At 39.8% G+C, this 19,257-nt stretch overlaps 1 protein-coding gene and 1 long non-coding RNA gene across 7 annotated transcripts in view; both read left to right on the forward strand.

The window, feature by feature from the left end:
- The window catches only part of MYO1B (myosin IB), a 191,559-nt gene that overhangs the window by 66,119 nt on the left and 106,183 nt on the right, over positions 1-19,257 (forward strand). The window lies entirely within an intron of this gene.
- Positions 1,198-6,970, forward strand: LOC146396053 (uncharacterized). Its single transcript, XR_014829426.1, has 2 exons — positions 1,198-5,935; positions 6,496-6,970. It is a non-coding gene; the product is annotated as an uncharacterized LOC146396053 (long non-coding RNA).

Raw genomic sequence — 19,257 nt, forward strand, 5'->3', positions numbered from 1 at the left:
TCTCCTCAGGTTCAGTAATTTGCTAGAATGACTCATAGAATTCAGGAAAGCACTTTGCTCATATGAAGGGTTTATTATTAAAGGATACAACTCAGGAACAACCAAATGGAAAAGATGCGTAGGACAGAGTATGGGGGGGAAAGGGGTGCCAGGTTTCCATGCCCTCCCCAGGTGTGTCACCTTCCCAGCTCATCAGTGCCTTCAACCCAGAAGCTCCTGAATTGCCTTGTTCAAAAGTTTCTAGAACCCAGTCTGCAGCCCCCATCCCCTTCTTGGAGGGGGGCTGAAAGTTCCCACCCTCTAATCATGTGTCTGGCCTTTCCAGTGACCAGCCCCCAGCCTGAGATTATCTAGGGGTCCCACCTGAGTCACCTCATTAGTATAAACTCAGGTGTGGGCACAAGGGGCTTGTTAGGAATAACAAAAGACATTCCTCTAACTCAGGAAATTCCAAGGGTTTTTTTCAGAGCTCTGTGCCAGGAACCAGAGACAAAGACTTGAATATTAGCTTCTGGAAGCCAAGTTAATGTTGGAGTTTCTGTATGGTGTCCTAGAAGCCTGTGTTAGTGGGCCTCCTTTTCCCAAGAAACATCTTAAAGAGTAGTTCAGTTCAGTCAACATTGAGTATCATAAAGACTCACCTGTCCAGTCCCCACCCTTTCTCATGTGCCCTGGAGCCCATCCAGTCCCTCTCACCCCATTAAGGACATCTGTCTATGATTATCCCCCTGCTCCACTGTATTCTCAACTTTGTCTCCCTCTGTCATTCCCATCCACATGCATGCTATAGTATTTCCCTTGATTCCTGTCACACCATTTGTTTCCCTTTATTACAAAACTCTTTGAAAAAATTGCATGGACTTCTTGTGTCCAGTTTATCGCCTTTTCTCTATTAAACTCACTCTCATCAGACTTTTGTCTGTATTCTGTGGAAAGTGTTCTCTTCAGGATTCATCCCTGTTGTCCAACCCAATAGTCACTTTTGAATCCTCTTCCTCTTCTAATTATCGATAATATTTGACAACGTGACCAGTTCCCTCCTGTGAAACCCTTTTTAAACTTTGGCTTTCTGGCCTCCACACTTGCCCATTTTCTCCCAGTGCACTGGCTGTTCCATGGAACACTGGATGTGCCTCTTCCTTTCCCATCTGAATATCGGTACATCCCAGGGCTTAGCTTTGGGGCCTTTTTTCCCGTCTCCTTTGTAGGCTCTTAGATGCGCCCCTGTGGGCCTTAAATACGTGCTGATGCCCCCAGTCTCTAGCTGGATGTCACCCCAGTGGCATTTAATACTTCAGAGTCTCCTGGGGTGTCCAGGAGGCCTCTTGAATCATGTGCTTCAGCCCGAAGAGTGGATCACCCACTCCTCTTTCTCATCTGGGGCAGTGGCGGCACCATCATCCTTTGGCTGCTTGTGCCACTAAACCTTTTCCTCTTTTTCTCTCCCATTCCCCATTCAATCCACCCTCAGTTCTTGTTGGCACTGCATGTATATCCTGTCTTACCCCCACTGCCACTGTGCTTGTCCAAACACCCCTCCCTGTTCACCTCTATCACTGTGGCAGCCTTGTAACTGCTCTTCCTCTTTCAGCTCTTCTCTTGTCTCTTTCTCCCACACCTCAATACCCCATGATCTCTTTCCTGAAAGTGTTACGACATCTGGCCAAAGTGATCTTTGTTAAAGATGCTCATTGCTTTGTTTTTCTTTGCTGCTCAGAAGCCTGCGGTGGCTCACGTGTGGTCTGCAGGGCTCCACCTGATGTGGACACAGGCCATGTGACTGCCCTTGTTACTTCTCACCTCCTTACTCCAGCCATGCCGACTACCTCACTGCTCCTCTCGAATGCCAGACACCCTGCATCACTCTGCCCCCTTCAAGGGACTGACTTGTTCTCTCACTTAATTTAGCAAATGACTTAATCATCAGCGATTACCTAAAATAACTAAAATTGCAGTCCCTGCTTGGGCCAACCATGTACCATCCTTTCAGACTTCTTTACTTTTCTTCCTACTTTCTTCATTTATCATCTGACATTTGTTTTATTTGTGTCTTTATTATTCAAATGTCATCTTTTTAATATGTCGATGTATTTCTTTTTTCTTTTTCTTTTTAGGGCTGCACCTGTGGCATATAGAAGTTCCCAGGTGAGGGGTTGAATTGGAGCTGCAGCTGAGGCCTATGCCACAGTCATGGCAACACTGGATCCTTAACCCATTGAGTGAGGCCAGGGAGTGAACCCATGTCGTCATGGACACCATGTTGGGTTCTTAATCTGCTGAGCTACATCAGAAATTCCTGTTGATGTATTTATTAAAGTTAACTTTTTTGTTGAAGTATAGTTGACTTACAGTGTTGTGTTAATATCTGCTGTACAGCCGTGATTCATTTATATATATACATTCTTTTAAAAAATATCCTCTTCCATTTGGCTTATCATAGGATATTGAATATAGTTCCTTGTGCTATACAGTAAGACATTGTTTATCTACCAAATGTCATCTTAAGGTGGGCAGGGGCTTTGTTTAGTTTACATATCCCTGTACCCATAGCAGTTAGAATATTGGTTGTCCCATAACAGCAACTCCTTAAGTATTTGTTGAGTGATTGTATTAATGAATATGGGGAGCCTGCCATTGGTTAGAAACTGTAAGAAGATACACATGGTCTTTGTGTTGAAGAATCTCAGGCTAGTTTGGAAGAGAGGAGAATAACTACATAAATGAGTCATTTTAATAGTGTACATGCAATGTCAGGGAGTAAGGTGGAAGCACAAAAAATTGGTGTGTTCAGAGATTCTGAAGTGCTACCTGTGTTGGGTCTTCAGGAAGGAATTCTAGCAGTGGGTGGCTGCTGTAAAGTGTAGTAAGTATCTGTGTAGAAAGTAAAGCAAAAGACCAGTTTTGGTTAAGGGCACAGTGAACCAGGATGATAGAAAGAGAAAAGGTATTTGAGTGGAGATGGTAGCTACATGTAGAACTTTTTTTTTTTAATGAAATATTCAAATACCAGTCTACTCAAATCATTGGAAGGCTTGAAGGATTATGTTTAAAATAATAGAATTTGAGACGAGTGCATGACTTAAAATTACAAATTTATGTGTCTGGAAAAATTGCCATCTTGCATTTTCAGTCACCAACTGGAAAACATTTTCAGACTTGTTAAATGTGCCTAAATGTGTATGTGTCTCAATGCATTATTTTAATGAATGAGTGGTAAATGACTGAATGTTGACATGAATTCTGTAAGTATAAACAGATGTTAATTCATTATGTTTTATGACAGAAACTCTAGTTGCTATTGGTTTTGAATCATAATGTTATTCAGGAGGAAGAAAGTTTGATATGTAGTATCCTGATTTTCATCATTATTGACTTCTGCAAAGGATGAGCTCTCCTTTGGATATGGTACCTTCCCTTTCGGGTATTTGTGTTCGGTGTCTGAATGCGTGGGTGGTCCGCCTAAGGTCTGAGAAGAATAGGCCCAATTAGGAACATCGTAAGTCTTATAGATGGTTAAGCCTAATTTTACAAAAAGTTAGTAATAGAGGAATAAGTTAGAATGTATGCATTTTCTACTACACCTTTTCCTTCAGTCCTTCTCAACAGCAAAACATTAGAAAGGACCTGGAAGGAGGGAAGACTTGGCTGATTTGCACTATGGACCTTTATCTTTGAGAAGCACAGGCAGGCATCCTCTTAGGTTGCCTATTTAGGACCTAGATTGCCCCCAGAGGGGTCATACCCATTTTTCTTTTTCTTTTTTTTATCTTTTTAGGGCTGCCATGGCATATGGAGGTCCCCAGGCTAAGGGTCGAATCTGAGCTACAGCTGCCATCCTACACCACAGCCACAGCAATGTCAGATCCGAGCTGTGTCAGCAATGCCGGATCCGAGCTTACACTGCAGCTCACGGCAGCGACGGATCCTTAACCCACTGAGTAAGGCCAGGGATCAAACCTGCGTCCTCATGGATCCTAGTCAGATTCGTTTCTGCTGAGCCACGATGGGAACTCCTCCCATTTTTATTGTCTATATTTTTATGGGTTGCTAAGGGCTCTTAAGTGTTTCCTTAGGAAAAAAAAAGACAAGAATTGATAGTTTTTAAGCCATTGCTCTGATTGCTTTCAAAAAGCACATTCTCATACTCATATACCTTACCTCACATTTGATTTTCCAGTGTTGCTGCTGCTTCTCTCTACATTTATGATTGCCTTGGCCATTGTTAATAGCAGAGGTTCATACACGATTTACTCATGTGAATGGTGTTACAGATAAAAGACAAGGATGTTAAAAATGGCAGAATCCTATCCAAGATCAGAGAAATGTATTAAAAATGTTACTGAAGTATAAAGTTGTTAGGACATAAATTATAAAATGGACACATGTAACTATTTAAGATTACACGATACGGTTGAGTCACAGCTATCTGGTTACTCATTACCTGGAATGTGGGCATGAGGAAGGAGGAAGTGTGGAAATGTGTATGGGTGTTTCTTGGGCATTGTTCCCAAAACAAATAGAAAATGGTGTATAATGCTTTGAAGATCTGCTTCCTTGTCACAATGTAATATGATTTTTATTATAACAATATCTTATCTATGATTGTATGTCCCATACTATGTCTTGCAGACAAAGACATAGTAGCATAAACAAATCTTAAAACTTGAAAATCTTTGTCATAACCTACTGAGCAAGGCCAGGGATCAAGCCTATGTCCTCATGGATGCTAGTCAGATTCGTTTCTGCTGAGCCACGATGGACACTCCCATTTCAATCTTATTTGAATGTATTTTAAACTACAAAAGTAAATATGTTTACTCGTTTTTCATGTTTTTGTTGTTATTCCTTTTTTTTTTTTCATGCTGCTTTTCAGTGGAAACTAGTGGCCTAATGGTTTATTATGAATGAAAGCTTTACATTAAAACATAATGTTTTATTTTTCATTTTTTTGTTTATAGAAGTAGTTAATATGTGAATATTTGAAGATGTGTCTAAATGCTTTGATAGTTTAGAGCAATAGATCTGTTTTTGGTCCAATTCCCATATTACTAATTTTCTTGGAACCAATATGTTTGTTGAGAGTTTAAGAAAATTAGATGCTATCTCGTTTATATTCATTCACATATTCACCTCTTGGGAATTGTGGCAAAATGGTTCTAACCAGCTTTGAAACTTAAGCCAGTGCAATGTTAATTTTTTTTGGAGCCGACTCTTCTCAGATGGGTGATGAATGAATAAAAATCAATTTCCCCTACACTGGGGAGTTTAAGTTGTGTTTAAGGACAAGTTTAGTTAATTTCTTTTTCCAAATGTGAATATAGTCAAATATGGAACGTGAAGAAATATTAAGATTTTTGAGATGACTACAGAAGCATTTTAATGTTATTTCTGACCAATAAAATTTAATTTAAAAGCATAATCTTAATTTTCATTAATGATGAAATTTTTATTTAATTTCATTTGGTACAAAAACTAAAACCCACCTCTTCACTCCCAATAATGTCACTCTGTATTTTTATCTTATATAATGTAGATGATGTATGACTTTGTAATTTTACTTCTAATTTATACCAGTTATTCTCTTGTTAATTTTGGTCATGATCAAGTATTTTGCAACAATGCTTACAGTACATCATTTACATACTTTTCTTGCATCTTCTTAATCTGGAAAATATACTTGGTTTTTGGTACACAGTTTTATTGGATATAAAAAGCAAGTTCCAGTTTGTACATCTTTGTGCGTTTATTAAATGGCTGATTACTTTCTAATATATGTACATAGCTTCTTTTTCCTACAACACAGTATCTCCTTTGGGAATAGATTAAGTTTTCTATTTTCTTTGAATGGTATAAAAGTACTAAATTGAATATCTTGCTCATTGTCACTTTTAATATTTGTAGACTGATGTACCGAAAGGTATGACTAAAAATCCTTGTCAGAGTTCCCTGATGGCTCAGTGGGTTAAGGATCCAGTGTCACTGCTGTGGCCCAGGGTGGTGGCTATAGTGTGGGTTCGATCCCTGGCCCCCAAACTTCCCCATGCCACAGGTATGGCTTAAAAAAAAAAAATCCCCAAAGAAACAAAAACATACAAAATCACTGTCAACCAACTCTTCGGAGACATTAAGTAGAACATTAATGTATTAAAATGGGATTCTATTTTACCATCAAACTAGATGCACACTTGCATATTGGCGGTTTTGTTCTCTCTGTTCTCTCTTTTGGGAATTCCTCAGCTTCATAGTCTGTGTATCTGTCTTTCTTTGTATCCTCCTCCCTCACCTCCTACTTAGGTGTTGCCATCTTAGTGTGTCCTTACCTTGTTATCCTTTCTATCAATTTCATTCTTCTCCCCTTTTCAGCCTTGCCCAAGGATTCACCATCCCTCTTGCATGCTTTCTTTTAGGGGTAGGGGGCTGCACCCATGGCATATGGAAGTTCCCAGGCCAGGGATTGTATCAGAGCCACATCTTTGACCTACACCGCAGGTGCAGTGACACTGGATCCTTGACCAGGGATCAAACTCATGTCTCCCCAGCAACCCAAGCTGCTGCAGTGGGATTCTTAACCCACTGTGCCATGGCAGGAACCGCCTTACTTATTTTCTTTGCTGCCTAACTTCCCCTCCACTTCACCCATAGAAGGTTAGGTCCATGGTCACTACTGCATTCCCAGTGCCTAGAGGGCTTCACATATTAAACGGTATATAATGTCAGTTCAATAGGTTAAATAAACCTATCATCACATGTTCAAATATTCCTGATGTTTTAGGAATTCTGTCAAAAAATGAAGCCAGACTGGAAGGACTTTGCTTGAATGTCTTAGCTTGATATTTAGTAACTACTGCAAAAAAGAAAAAAAAAGTAACAATTTCAAATTGTCTATCATTTTTAAAATTGAGGAATCAAAAATAAATAAATAAAATTGAGGAGTTGACTTCTTTAAGTAGTCATAAGAGAGAAGAGAAAACAGTAAAGTTATTAAGTATGAGTGTGAATGCAATAATGTTACAGCTAAATGGTCACAGATGAACTTATGCTGTCAGTAGATTTATTGATGGTGGTTTTAAATTGTGAATGTCAACAAAGAATTTGTGAATGGAAAAATATTTAATTCCAACATTCCTTTCAACTCTGAAATCCTATGGGTATGTGATCCTCCTGTTTAGGAAATATGTGGTATGGTTTAGGAAAAAATTCATTAGAAAAAAATTTTAATTTGTCAGTGTTAGTGAATGATCGGTTTGCTTCAGTTGTCTAGAATAACTAGGTAGTAGGATGTCTGTGGGGCCATTTCATTCTTCACAGTTTCTGAGGTCAGAGTCTGAATTAGAGAAATTAAAGGTTAGTTACCATATCTAGATTGATAGCCTGGTTTTGCCCTTTTCCAACTTCATTTTCAACAGGGCACTTGGAAGGCACTCTATCAACGTGGAGATAGACCTGTGAGGTCTTATTTACATGGAAAAGAAGCAGATATTTTGCAATTATCTTTATAGAGATCTCTCTCAAAAAATAAGTCTTATTAGCTCTTTTTGAGTTACAGGTCACCCAGATTTGGTTTATTTACACCAGAGGTCTTAGTGAATGGAACAGCGCATTTTCAGAAGCACATGCCTCTTTTTTCGGTATCTCCATAAAAGCTTGTAAGGGGAGAGTCCTTCTCGAATTGGCAGGAAAGGAGAAGAATTTTGGGTTTTTTCAGAAGTGGGAAGTTCTGAGGTGATTGGGTGATGGATCAGGGGAGATCATAGGATTAAGGACGAATAAAGACAGAATCTATGCTGGTAGTCATGCCTGCCGAGTTCCTGTTTCCATAATATGGGGCAGGGCAACAGCCCTTTGATGGTTCTCTTGACGTAGGTGTCATTGTAATTTTTAAATTGCAGTCTTTTTATTCTGGTAAACTTATGTCTATCTGCTTGCACATTGAAGATTTTTCTAGATTTGTGAATTTAGAATGTTAAGAATGTTAGTCCCTCACCCCTACTCACCCCTACCCCCCCCCCCCCCCGCCCCCGCCGCATTCACAGCATGTGGAAGATCTCAGGCCAGGGACTGAACCTCAGCCGCAGCAGTGGTCCAAGCCACTGCAGTGATAACAACAGATCCTTAACCCACTGCACCACAAGGGAGCTCCTAGAATGTTAGTTTTAAATGAATAAATGAAAATTTTCTGGGACATTGCCATTCTTAGCTATGCTTGTAAAGGGGCTCATATATTTTGAGGGAGGTCTACTTACTACCTGTCCGTCCATCTTTCTTCACTGCCCACTGCCAACAACCACCCCCCCAAAAAAAATCCCCAAACATACAGCCAAAGAAGAGCTGTACATGTATCCATGTACTTTAGTCCAACTAATTGCAGTCTTTGGTCTTTCATAGTTCAAAAACAGGTGAGGAATATGAATGGGAGCTAATTATTATATCTCCACACAATGAAAATTGACTGGAAGCAGCTTACGGTTTTACAGTCAATATTATAAAGATTGGAGTTCCTGTTGTGGTGCAGCAGAAACGAATCTGACTAGGAACCATGAGGTTGTGGGTTCCATCCCTGGCCTCGCTCAGTGGGTTAAGGATCCAGCATCACCATGAGCTGTGGTGTGGGTCGCAGACGCAGCTGGGATCTGGCATTGCTGTGGCTGTGGTGTAGACCAGCAGCCACAGCTGCAATTTGACCCCTAACCTGGGAACTTCCATATGCTGCAGGTGCAGCCCTAAAAAGACAAAAGAAAAAAAAATTATAATTTTTTCGGAGCAAAGGAAATAAAAGAAATGAGACCAAAGTAAAAGTTAATACCATGATGTCCTCTGTGGTTATTGAACTTGGATTTTTCATTTCCTGACAGTCAAAACAAAAGGGAAATGTGACCAGTTACAGAATTATTTTTGCACCTAAGATCAAAGCATTTGAGTTGCTCAAGAGTTTTCCTTACCAGTTAGGTTAAAAGAGATTTAAAGTATTATGTGGCTTATGAGGTGAAGGCTGTCATATTGAGCAACACCTCCCTAAATTTCCTTGCAGAAAATAAAGTAGCGGATTTTATATGGCTGCTTGTTTTTCTTTTTCTTTTTATGGCCACACCTGCCACATATGAAAGTTCCCAAGCTAGGGATCAGATCAGAGCTCCAGTTGCAGGCCTATACCACAGCCACAGCAACACGGGATCCAAGCCACATCTGCAACCTATGCCAGATTCCTTAACCCACTGCCCACTGAGCGAACCCAAGGATCAAACTTGTATCCTCATGGACACTACCTTGGGTTCTTAACCCACTGAACCACAACGAGAACTCCTCTATGGCTGCTTTTTATGCCACTTCCCTAAGTAGAAGCAGAGGACACTAAAATCACAGTTTAGGAAAAGCAAGTCTGTAAGACACATAAAATGTCAGCATTTGTCATCCTGGGCTGCTCACCAGAACCACCACAAAATTCCATCAAATCTGTAGAGTGTGTGGGAGGGAGGAGTGAGGCCTGGGCTTCCCAGGTGATTCCAGTGTGCATCCGGAGTTGAGAATCACCAGCTCCAGTACTCAGGTTATTGACGGCTTGGCTCGATTCAAGAATTCAAGGAACAGATAGAGTGTAGTTTCTCTCTCAGGTGTTACTCTTGGACAGTTTCCTATGTTCCTTCATTTTTTTTCTGTTTTCTTATCACTGGGCTTTGAATTAATGGTGATCTGCAGACAATTAGAGGTTGTCTTCTCTGGAAAGGGCCTTAAGTACACATACTGTGTTGTCAATAAAAAACAGAGCCTTCACTTAAAAACCCACTGAGTCTGTCATCATTTTAAGAAAATTGAGCAAACAAACCAAGAGTGTTTGGAATAGATGCCCCCCTCCTCTTCGTAGGGTTACGGGCCATAGACATGACAAAGAGAAGATTCTCCAGACTTGAACTAGTTTATGATGGTGATTAGGCAACCATGTAGGGTATAGGGATGGTCCCTGGGGAGTTTCTGCAGAGATTGGTATTTCCTCAATCTGTAGGTATTTGAAGTACACATGTCTGGAGAGATCAGTCATATGTTTGAGTGAGTGAGTATGTGTGTATGTTTCTTTTTTTTTTAAATATTAAGCAATAAAGTTAGGAACTGTAGAATAGTTTTAAGTATCTGGATTCCATATTTGAATGACTGTATTAAAAACTGTGAAGTCTTCTGCCAGTAAGTAGTCACAGTTCTGAAACCTCCTGAGAAATGTGGCTTTGTGCCAAATCTTTGTGGATTTCCTTCTGTCGCTAAGTAAGCCTGCTGTTGGTGTATAGAAAGCTCCATTGAGGATCATTTGGCATCTTCTCGGACATGTCCATTGAGTGGATTCAACAGCATGTCAGATCTCAATGGCAAGAAAGATACCTGGGAAAGGAACAGAGGGTTGTTACTACAGCTTTTCTAGGCAGTCTTTTCACCAGTTTAAGTTACCACGATTTAATGAGTGGAGTCTTTGAAGATTTACTGGTTTTATTCATCAGACAAAAATTTTGAGTGCCCCACCTCTGCCTGCCCCAATGATTTTCTTGGTGCAAAAACCCTGCTCTGAAAAACACAAATTCCAGAACAATGAAACTCCATTCCTTTTTCCAGGGGAGTCTTTTGCTGGGGGTCTCTAATGGGTGACTCTTAACAGGCCATGACGGAGAGAGAGCTTTGAACTTGATGGTCTGGAGGGTAGAGATGGCCTTGTTTTCATCTTTATGTTCTGATGCTGAGCACACAGTTCTTGGTGGATTTGTAGGCACTCAGTAAATATTGACTGCAGAACTCGAGAAGCAAGCTAGAATAAACATGATGATTTGCTCACTGGGAACTTTGGGAAGTGACTATATATGTTTGGGGAGGAGAGGTGCTGTCAACTGGGGGCTCTAAAAAGCCAAAGGAACAGTATATTTTCATCTGCCAGCTCTGGAGATGACTCTAATTGCTTTTACCGCTCAGTTCAAGAACTAGAAAGGTCCTAGATGTTACTAGTACAAATGTCATCACACTTTGCCTTCTAAAGCAGAAGATTTTAGATGGCTGTTCACCTAACTCTTTCAACAGAATCTGTATAGACTAGCATCAGGGAGAGTTGCTAGATAGTAAGAAATAACCTAAATGAAGATTTTCAGCACGAAAGTTTAAAATAGAATCCCATTTCTCTTTAACTTTCTTCTTTGAGTACTGTAAATTAATAAAGCTCACTCTTTGTAAAGATATGAATGTGCACTTACATGTGCAAACTTGAATTAACATTTCTTTTAATTCCTCCGTTTTGGTTACAAGTAGTCATTAAACTTCAAGTTTGAAAATGCCATTTGTTAATTTTGTCAGTGTCTTACATGACTAGGAGAAAAGAACATGTTAGGATTTATTTCACAAATTTATTCTGACCATGTACTCTGTGTCAGCCACCGAGGTGGTGAGTCATAATCCCTGCTCTCAAGGGAGAAAAACTGTAAGCAAAAAAGTGTTCCCAAATTAAAACCATATGTTAAGGGTACAGTATATGTATACATGGGATATTTAGTAGGTATATGGGCAAGAATCTCTTAGAACAAGGGGAGTCATCAAGGGCTTCCAAAAAGAGGGTGTTTGGGGAGACAATGGGGCAGAGGAGGAACCAACAGGGAGATAGCTAGCCTGGCTCCTGGCAAGGGCCTTGAGTGTTTTGTAATCTGAGCACACCAGTGGGAAATAAAGCTCCAAGAGACTGGACTTTGGGTGTGCAGCCTGCGTGATTTTCACCCCTCTGCCTGCAAGCCTGTTGGGATATACATGAAGGAAGTTTCTAAGTTTGAGATTTTCTGTTGAAGCTAGAAGCTTGTCTTGAGCTTACATTCTATAATAAGAGCATACACTGGCGCTTTTCATAGCTTTCAAGGGCCTAACATTTGTATCCAGAGGACCTGGGGACATGGTCTTTTCTCCTCCAGGATCTCTTGTCCCTGCCCTGCTGATTGGGGAGGATTTTTGCTGGCTTCCAGGACTTTATTCTTACTTTCTCAAAGTTCGGTCTTTGGGGATGAAATCTTTATCAGATGGCTTACGCCCCCGCCTCAACCCACGCAGATGTGCAGTGATAATACTAACCGCTTGCTTGCTGATCCGAGGCAGTCTCTCAATTATGTGTGATCTGTGTATGTGACATTTCAGCATAGTCATTTTCTTGTGACCACTTTGCAGATATCGTGAGCTGGCTTAAAAAACTTGAAAGCAGGTGTTTGTGTTCTCCATGCTGAAGTCCTTTGGGGAGCTATGTTTTCTGTGTGCTTGAGTGGGATGAGTTGTTTCAGACTGCTTTGGGGGTGGCGGAGCACTTTCTGCCTATTGGCATTAAATCTTCCTCCAGCAGTAGCTCAAAGCATTGTTGTTTCATCATCCCCTGTCTCAAGCGTGGGCCCAGTTGTGCCAGAGAATCGGGCAGAGTCAGGGGAGCTTGTGGAAGAGGGAGTGACCTGTTTGCCTTTTAGAAAGTGGAGGGTTTCGAAGAAGCCAGCCTGCAGACTGAGTGGCATGTGGTATTTTTGGTTTACCCATTCTTACGTGGCCACTCTGAAGCTGTTTTTAAAAGGCAGACATTATAGCATAAACACACACACACAAAATAGTAACCAAATAGTGTCCAGAACAGACTTCATGGCATCTTGAGCCTGTGTTATCTTATTGTTGAAGCCCCCTTCCTTAAAAAGGGGACCAGGATGGGGGGAGGGGAGGGGAGTGGGAGAGAGAACCATCTGGAAGACACACCCAAGTGAGGAGTAGTTGACCTCTCAGAGAGGGTTGTCAGTCACCCCAAGCCTGGGAACCTGCTCGTCCTCTGAGGGGGCTTCTGTCTCAGTGGTCTGATGTGTAAACCTCTGATTTCCTCCCTTTAGTCACTGAGTGTCTTTTTAAAATTGAGATATGTATTTGGCTGTGGTTTTTTTTTTTTTTTTTTTTTTTTTCCTGTTTAGAAATCCAGAGGAAAGGTTTCTTCATTTTGTCTATGTCCAGGAATTGCAAACTGTATTGGAATAGGTACATATTAAACCCGGGTGATTCACGGGGGAGGAGAGCCTCTGGGTGACGTTATGATCACTCCAGTGCAGCCCAGACAACTAAGAAATCCTGACACATGTGTCCAACGCTTCTGTCTGGGGCCTAAGCAAAATAAGTGCATTATACTTAAAATCAGAGTACTCCATAGAGGCATGGTTTTGGAGGATAGGAATGATAGAACCTTGCTTTGAGTTTAACACATTTGGGGGGAAAGCTTTGTTACAGAAACACATAAGAGCAAGAAATTTAATCTGGCTGCAATAAGGAGAGGTGTAGCAATGGAGAAAGTCAAGATAATGAAAAAAATGACGTCACATTTTGACAGCATCATATCAAGATGGCTGGTGAAAGCATCTTGCTTGGATATAGAAAACCCCTTTTAAGAGTTACTGAAATTCAGGCCAGAAATGAAGCAACTCGAATAAGGCAATAAAAGAAACAGTGTTGGAGAGGAGAGGAAGGGTTAGAAAGGTATTGGGTACCTGGATGAAAAAGTCAAGCAAAATTTTAATTCAAAAATTTTTTCTCACTGGCACCAATATCCCTCATGCTTTGTTGTTGTATTGTTTTTTAAGTAAGCCACATAGACCAAATGGCTTGTCCTCAAATGACTGCATTATTATCCCATTAGTGCGTGATTTCTCTATAAACTGAGCACCCGAAGGTAGGAATGATGTCATTTGTATTCCTCTGCCTGACACTCTTCTTGGCATATAGAATGTTTATTTAATTAAGTAATAAATATTAAATTCTCTAAAAATTATTTCCAAAATGTTTTTTTGCTTATAATATCATATGAATTTAGCTAGTATCAGGAAGTCTCATTATTATTTTGCCAGTTCATTTTCTTTTCTCTACAGTAATACTCCCAAGCCTAGACATTCCGTTGTCTATACATAGTGGTCTATGTGTGTATATAAGTATTTGCATAAATTTGTTTATGATTAGGTCATCCTATGAATATTTGTTGATTTCATTGAATTTTGCATCTACTCTATGAAATGGTGGTAGATCTCACTCCCCTAATGTGAATGGATTTGTGCCCTTGACCTTGTAAGGGAAACATGCAAACTTGGCCCCATCTGACCTTTCAGTCCTTTATTCAGCTCCTGCTCCTTTACAGACTATACAGAGGGGCATCCTCTGTACAGGTCCCTAAGGCTGGAAGCACAGACCAAAACTTGAAGAAGTTGGTAACTTTTTACTACTGCTCACTCTCTCTTCATTTAAAAACAAAACAAAACAAAACAAACCCCATACCAAAGCAATGTGTACTTGGGGTTCCCATTCAGATAACCATCTCCACTCAAAGCCTTCCATGATAATGGCAGCTAGATTTCTCTGCATATCTCTCTGTACATTATGCCATGCAAGATCCCTGGCACAGCATCTTCTGTTGTGGACAAATGTCCCAATGTGTCTATCTCTCTCTTTCTTTCTTTCCCTGGAGCCAAGCTGAGTCTCATGTCATGGCATCCTGTGTAGATAGCAGGCACTGGAGGCTATCAATGTTCGATGAGTCAGAGTGCTTGACATTTGAATGTTTTAAACAGGAAAGGTTCATTTTATTGAATAGTCTTAACTATTTGGGATGTGGATGTGCAGTACCTTCGATCAGGATATGTGTTGTAGTGTTACACAGAGACACACAAAAGGGCATATGAGATAGCACACTTTTAGGCTTTAAATCAGTAGGGAACACCTATCTGAAAAATCAGCATTTTGAGAACTTAAAATCATTCTGTTTAATGAATAAAACATTAAGTTCTAAGGACAATTAGGGAAGTTTTGGAATAGCTTCCAAAGTTCTTATATAACTAGGATAGGGTTTTTTTTCCTCCCAGGATTGAGTTGCCTGTAATAAAATCATAAAAACTAACTATGAAATTGCTTGAAGTAAGCTATTTTGCCAAAAAGCTCAAAACAATTGTGTTGAGAGTTTGTTTAAATTATATTATTTACCTTGAACAGGAAAGGCTATTCTTATAGAGAGTAACTATGTACTTACTTTTATGAGAGTTGGGATGGTTCGTATTCTTTTGTTCAAGAGATGCTAAAAATACTCTTAAGGGCTTATTGAATTCGAATTAAGGGCCCAGTTGTCTATTTGTTTTCACCAAATCAGGTGTGTTTTGTTAATTACTGGACAGGGGAAATAACATAATTTCCTCCCAGCCTCTTGTCTTTGCATTGGGGTTCAGATTTTAGTTTTCTGTGACAGGCCTTTCTCAGTAAAGATCATTTTTTTCCTTGTTTGAATGTTTCTTAGAGATTACTGATCGTTTCTTACCCTCTCCCACATTTTCTTTTGGGGGGACCCAATGTCTTTCCTGTTTGAATTTAAGCTTGTAGAGGACAGATTCCCTTAATCTTCATTCTTAGACCCTCCTGGTAAGTGAGTGCTGTGCCTCTGAGCTCCTGGGTGCTGGCTGGCAAACCATACCCTTGTGGATGTTCTTGCTCTGGTCTCCACATACCCTTCCATTTTGGTTATTACGGGGCTGATTCCAGGCAGTAGAAACCATCCACACTTCATTAATTTAAGACCCTGCAGCTGCAAAGACTGATAAAGTGGAATCATTCTCTTTGCTTTTAACTGCTTGCCAAGCCCCAAGCAGGATGCTGGCCCTGTGGAGGGCTCTCCCCTGTGGCCTCTCGTGCTCAGGGTACCGTTTCCAGAAGGAAGTCCTTAGCAGCACAGAATTACAGCTAAATTCCAAAGAGCAGCTTCCAGGCCCTGAAGGCAGATGTTTCCTCCTCACTGCCTTCATATCTTAAGTCCAGTCCTTTTCCTTCCTGGTGCAATTTATTTAGTCTTTTTAAACTTTTTATCTACTTCCTAATAATGCATATCTTCTATACCTGGCTTTTGCAATCCACCTTTGAAAAGAAGTCATCCTTTGGCCCAGTCTCCCTTCCCATCAGTCTCCAGGAGAGGGAAGGTGTTTGCTCTGTTGAGTGACTCAGCCAGCAGGCCTTGGACTGGGCAGACTTGAGGAGCTCCATCAGGTTTTGATAATGGTTAGGCCCATGGGGACTGGAGAATGTGGGCACACCCCAAAGTTTCTTCACCACAAAAAAGTTGTAAATCAAATTTCTAAAATCTTGAAAGACTACCCCTTAAGTGCTCTTTGCTGTTTGGTTTGGATTACATTCCATAACTTGCACGTGAACTTGTGAAATAAAGAGCTTTGTTTGTAAATTCTTATACTGAAGCAGAAGAATTTCTTGCCTAATTACACAGGGATTTCTATTGTTCCTTAAAACATTGTAACACATGTGGACCATCCTCTACACACAAAATGTCCAACTGCTGTGCTTTTGGTGGTTACACTGACTATCAAGAAAGTATCTTCGACCAAAAAAATTAAAATTAAAATTAAAAATTTTAAAAACAAAGAATTTTTGAGGAGTTCCCTGGTGGCCTGGTGGTTAAGGATTCGGCACTGACACCGCGTTGGCTCAGGTTTGATCCCTTGCCTGGGAACGTCCCCATCCTGTGGGCATGGCCAAAAAGAAATAAATAAAATGAAAAGAAAGTATTTTCGAGTGACCCATTAAAAAATAATGAGAAGCCTGTATACATTAAGATTGAGTCAGTTTATGAAATTTCATAAAACTACTGTGGAGTCTATTTTTTGAAGCCAGTGTAATTCTAAAGGAAGAAGAAACTTTTTGTGCCTGTTTGTCATGTCTTATTTTAAAGCCTGACTTTTGAGCTTTATTTGATGCCTGTTGTTACTTCAGAACAGATGTCATCTTAAAATGGTTTATCCCTGGTGAGATTATTTCTGTTTTGTACCTAGTAGAAACAAGCCTTTTGCAATTATGTAGCCAAAAGAAAATAATGTAATTAATGATGTTTAGGATATAAAAATATATATGAACTTAGAAAAGTAAGTATTGATAAAATATTGTTAGAGAAATGATCATAGCTAATTTTTAAAGATAATTAAGTCTCTGCCTGTACTCTGTCATATGTTATGCTGTGGTATAGCATCCTTCTTTTCATTGAGATGGGACCTCTTTGAGTTTAGATATATAAAGAGAAAAGTACAATGTACTTTTTTTTTTTTTTTTTTTTCCTAATTGTTTCGGCATCTTTTTCCATCTTACTTCCTTTTTGCCTATGTCTTCATATTTTAAGTGTGACTCCTATAGGAAGCATGTAATTGGGATTTGCTTATATCCATTTTAACATTCTCTGCCTTTTAATTGGAGTATATTGTCCCATTAACATTTAGTTTGATTATTGATGTGGTTGAATTTAGTTTTACCAGTTAATAATTTACTTTCTGTTTGTTCCTTCTGTTTTTGTTCTTCTTTTCTTGCTTTTTGGATAATTTGATTTTTTTTTTTAGAATTGTTTTAATTCTTTTGGTATTTTGTAGCTCTTTGTGTTATTATTTTGTGATTATTCATAGTATAATATATATCCCTAAATTTTCAAGAGCCACATAGAGTTAAAATTGTACCACTTTATGTAAAATACAGAAACTTTACAACTGTTTAGGTCCATTTAATGTCCATCTCCTTCCAATTCTGTTCTTTATATTTGTTTTCATAATCTTTCCTTTTTACTTCATAGTGTGTATATGCCCATTGCTGTCTGTTTTCAGGAGAGGCTTACTTTTTTCTCTGTCTTCTCTTGCTCCTAGGATTGGATTTTTTGGAATGCTTACCAATGGTGCAGCTATGTGGCAATAACTGTATTGTTAGAAATATGCTAGTTTACCATGCTTGCACAAGCACACCTTGGAGATACTGTGGGTTCAGTTCCAGACCACTGCAATAAAGCAAATATCTCAATAAAGCGAGTGACATGAATGTTTTGGCCTCCCAGAGCATATAAAAGTTATGTTTTCACTGTATGGTAGTCAGTTAGGTGTGCAATGGAATTATATCTTTAAAAAAATACATTAAATTAAGGAGTTCCCGTCGTGGCGCAGTGGTTAACGAATCCGACTAGGAACCATGAGGTTGTGGGTTCGGTCCCTGCCCTTGCTCAGTGGGTTAACGATCTGGCGTTGCCGTGAGCTGTGGTGTAGGTTGCAGATGCGGCTTGGATCCTGCATTGCTGTGGCTCTGGCGTAGGCTGGTGGCTACAGCTCCGATTCGACCCCTAGCCTGGGAACCTCCATATGCCATGGGAGCGGCCCAAGAAATAGCAGAAAGACAAAAAAACAAACAAACAAACAAACAAAAAACATTAAATTAAATGATACAAAATGGCAGTTATAGTAGTTACATCAAAAAAAGCGGAACACAGATCACCATAACAAATTATAATAATAATGAAAAGTTTTGAAATACTGTGAGAATTATGAAACTGTGGCACAGAGCCGTGAAAGTGAACAAGTGCTGTTGGGAAAATGGTGGCAATAGACTTTCAGGGTTGCCACAGACCTTTAATTTTATTTGTAAAAAATGCAGTATCTGTGAAGTGCAATAAAGTGAAGCATATTGAAATAAGGTATGCCTGTCCTGGCAGAGGACAAGAATGCAATACAGCTTTTCCGGATAAAAAGTTATAGTTACTTGTAACAAATAAGTATAAAAGCTTATTTTCCCTGAAGTTTACCCTTAAGATGGGATAGGATGAATGTTTCAAGGAAGGGCATACATAGTGCTAATTTAACAGGGTGATATTTTTCAAGCAAAATCAATGTTTCTGAATTAAGACTGTGGGACAGTTATCTCTATCAGTATCTGCAGTTGTATTCCACAAGGAAGGCCAGCATTGTATCTCTAAAACAAATAGACGTCAAGATTACTGTGCAAAACATACCACACATTAATTCTTTTTTTTCTTTTTCTTCCACATCCTTGTTGTGGACTACCTTAGCCCTTCATCTGGTTCAGTATGAAGTTAGAAATTGGTGGCATACTTAGAGGTTAGGAATTTTTTAAAAACAATTTTTAGGAGTTCCCATTGTGGTTCGGGGGATTAGGAACCTGATATTGTATCCGTGAGGATATGGGTTCAATCCCTGGCCTCACTCAGTGGGTTAAGGATCAGACGTTGCCGTGAGCTGTGGTGTATGTAGGTTGCAGCTCGTGTCTGGCGTTGTGGCTGTGGTATAGCCTGGCAGCTACTGCTCCGATTCAATCCCTAGCCTGGGAACTTCCATATGCTGCATGTGCGTCCTAAGAAGAAAAAATAAAATTAAAAAACCCAACCCTCCCAAACCCACTTTTTTTGTTGTTGCTTAATTTTAAAAGCACATAGTC

The sequence above is a fragment of the Sus scrofa genome, chromosome 15 (genome assembly GCF_054392235.1).
Source record: "Sus scrofa isolate SSC_HxYL_T2T_F1_AM1 chromosome 15, Sscrofa_HxYL_maternal_Yorkshire_Landrace_v2.0, whole genome shotgun sequence".
In the NCBI taxonomy this organism is placed as follows: Eukaryota; Metazoa; Chordata; class Mammalia; order Artiodactyla; family Suidae; genus Sus; species Sus scrofa.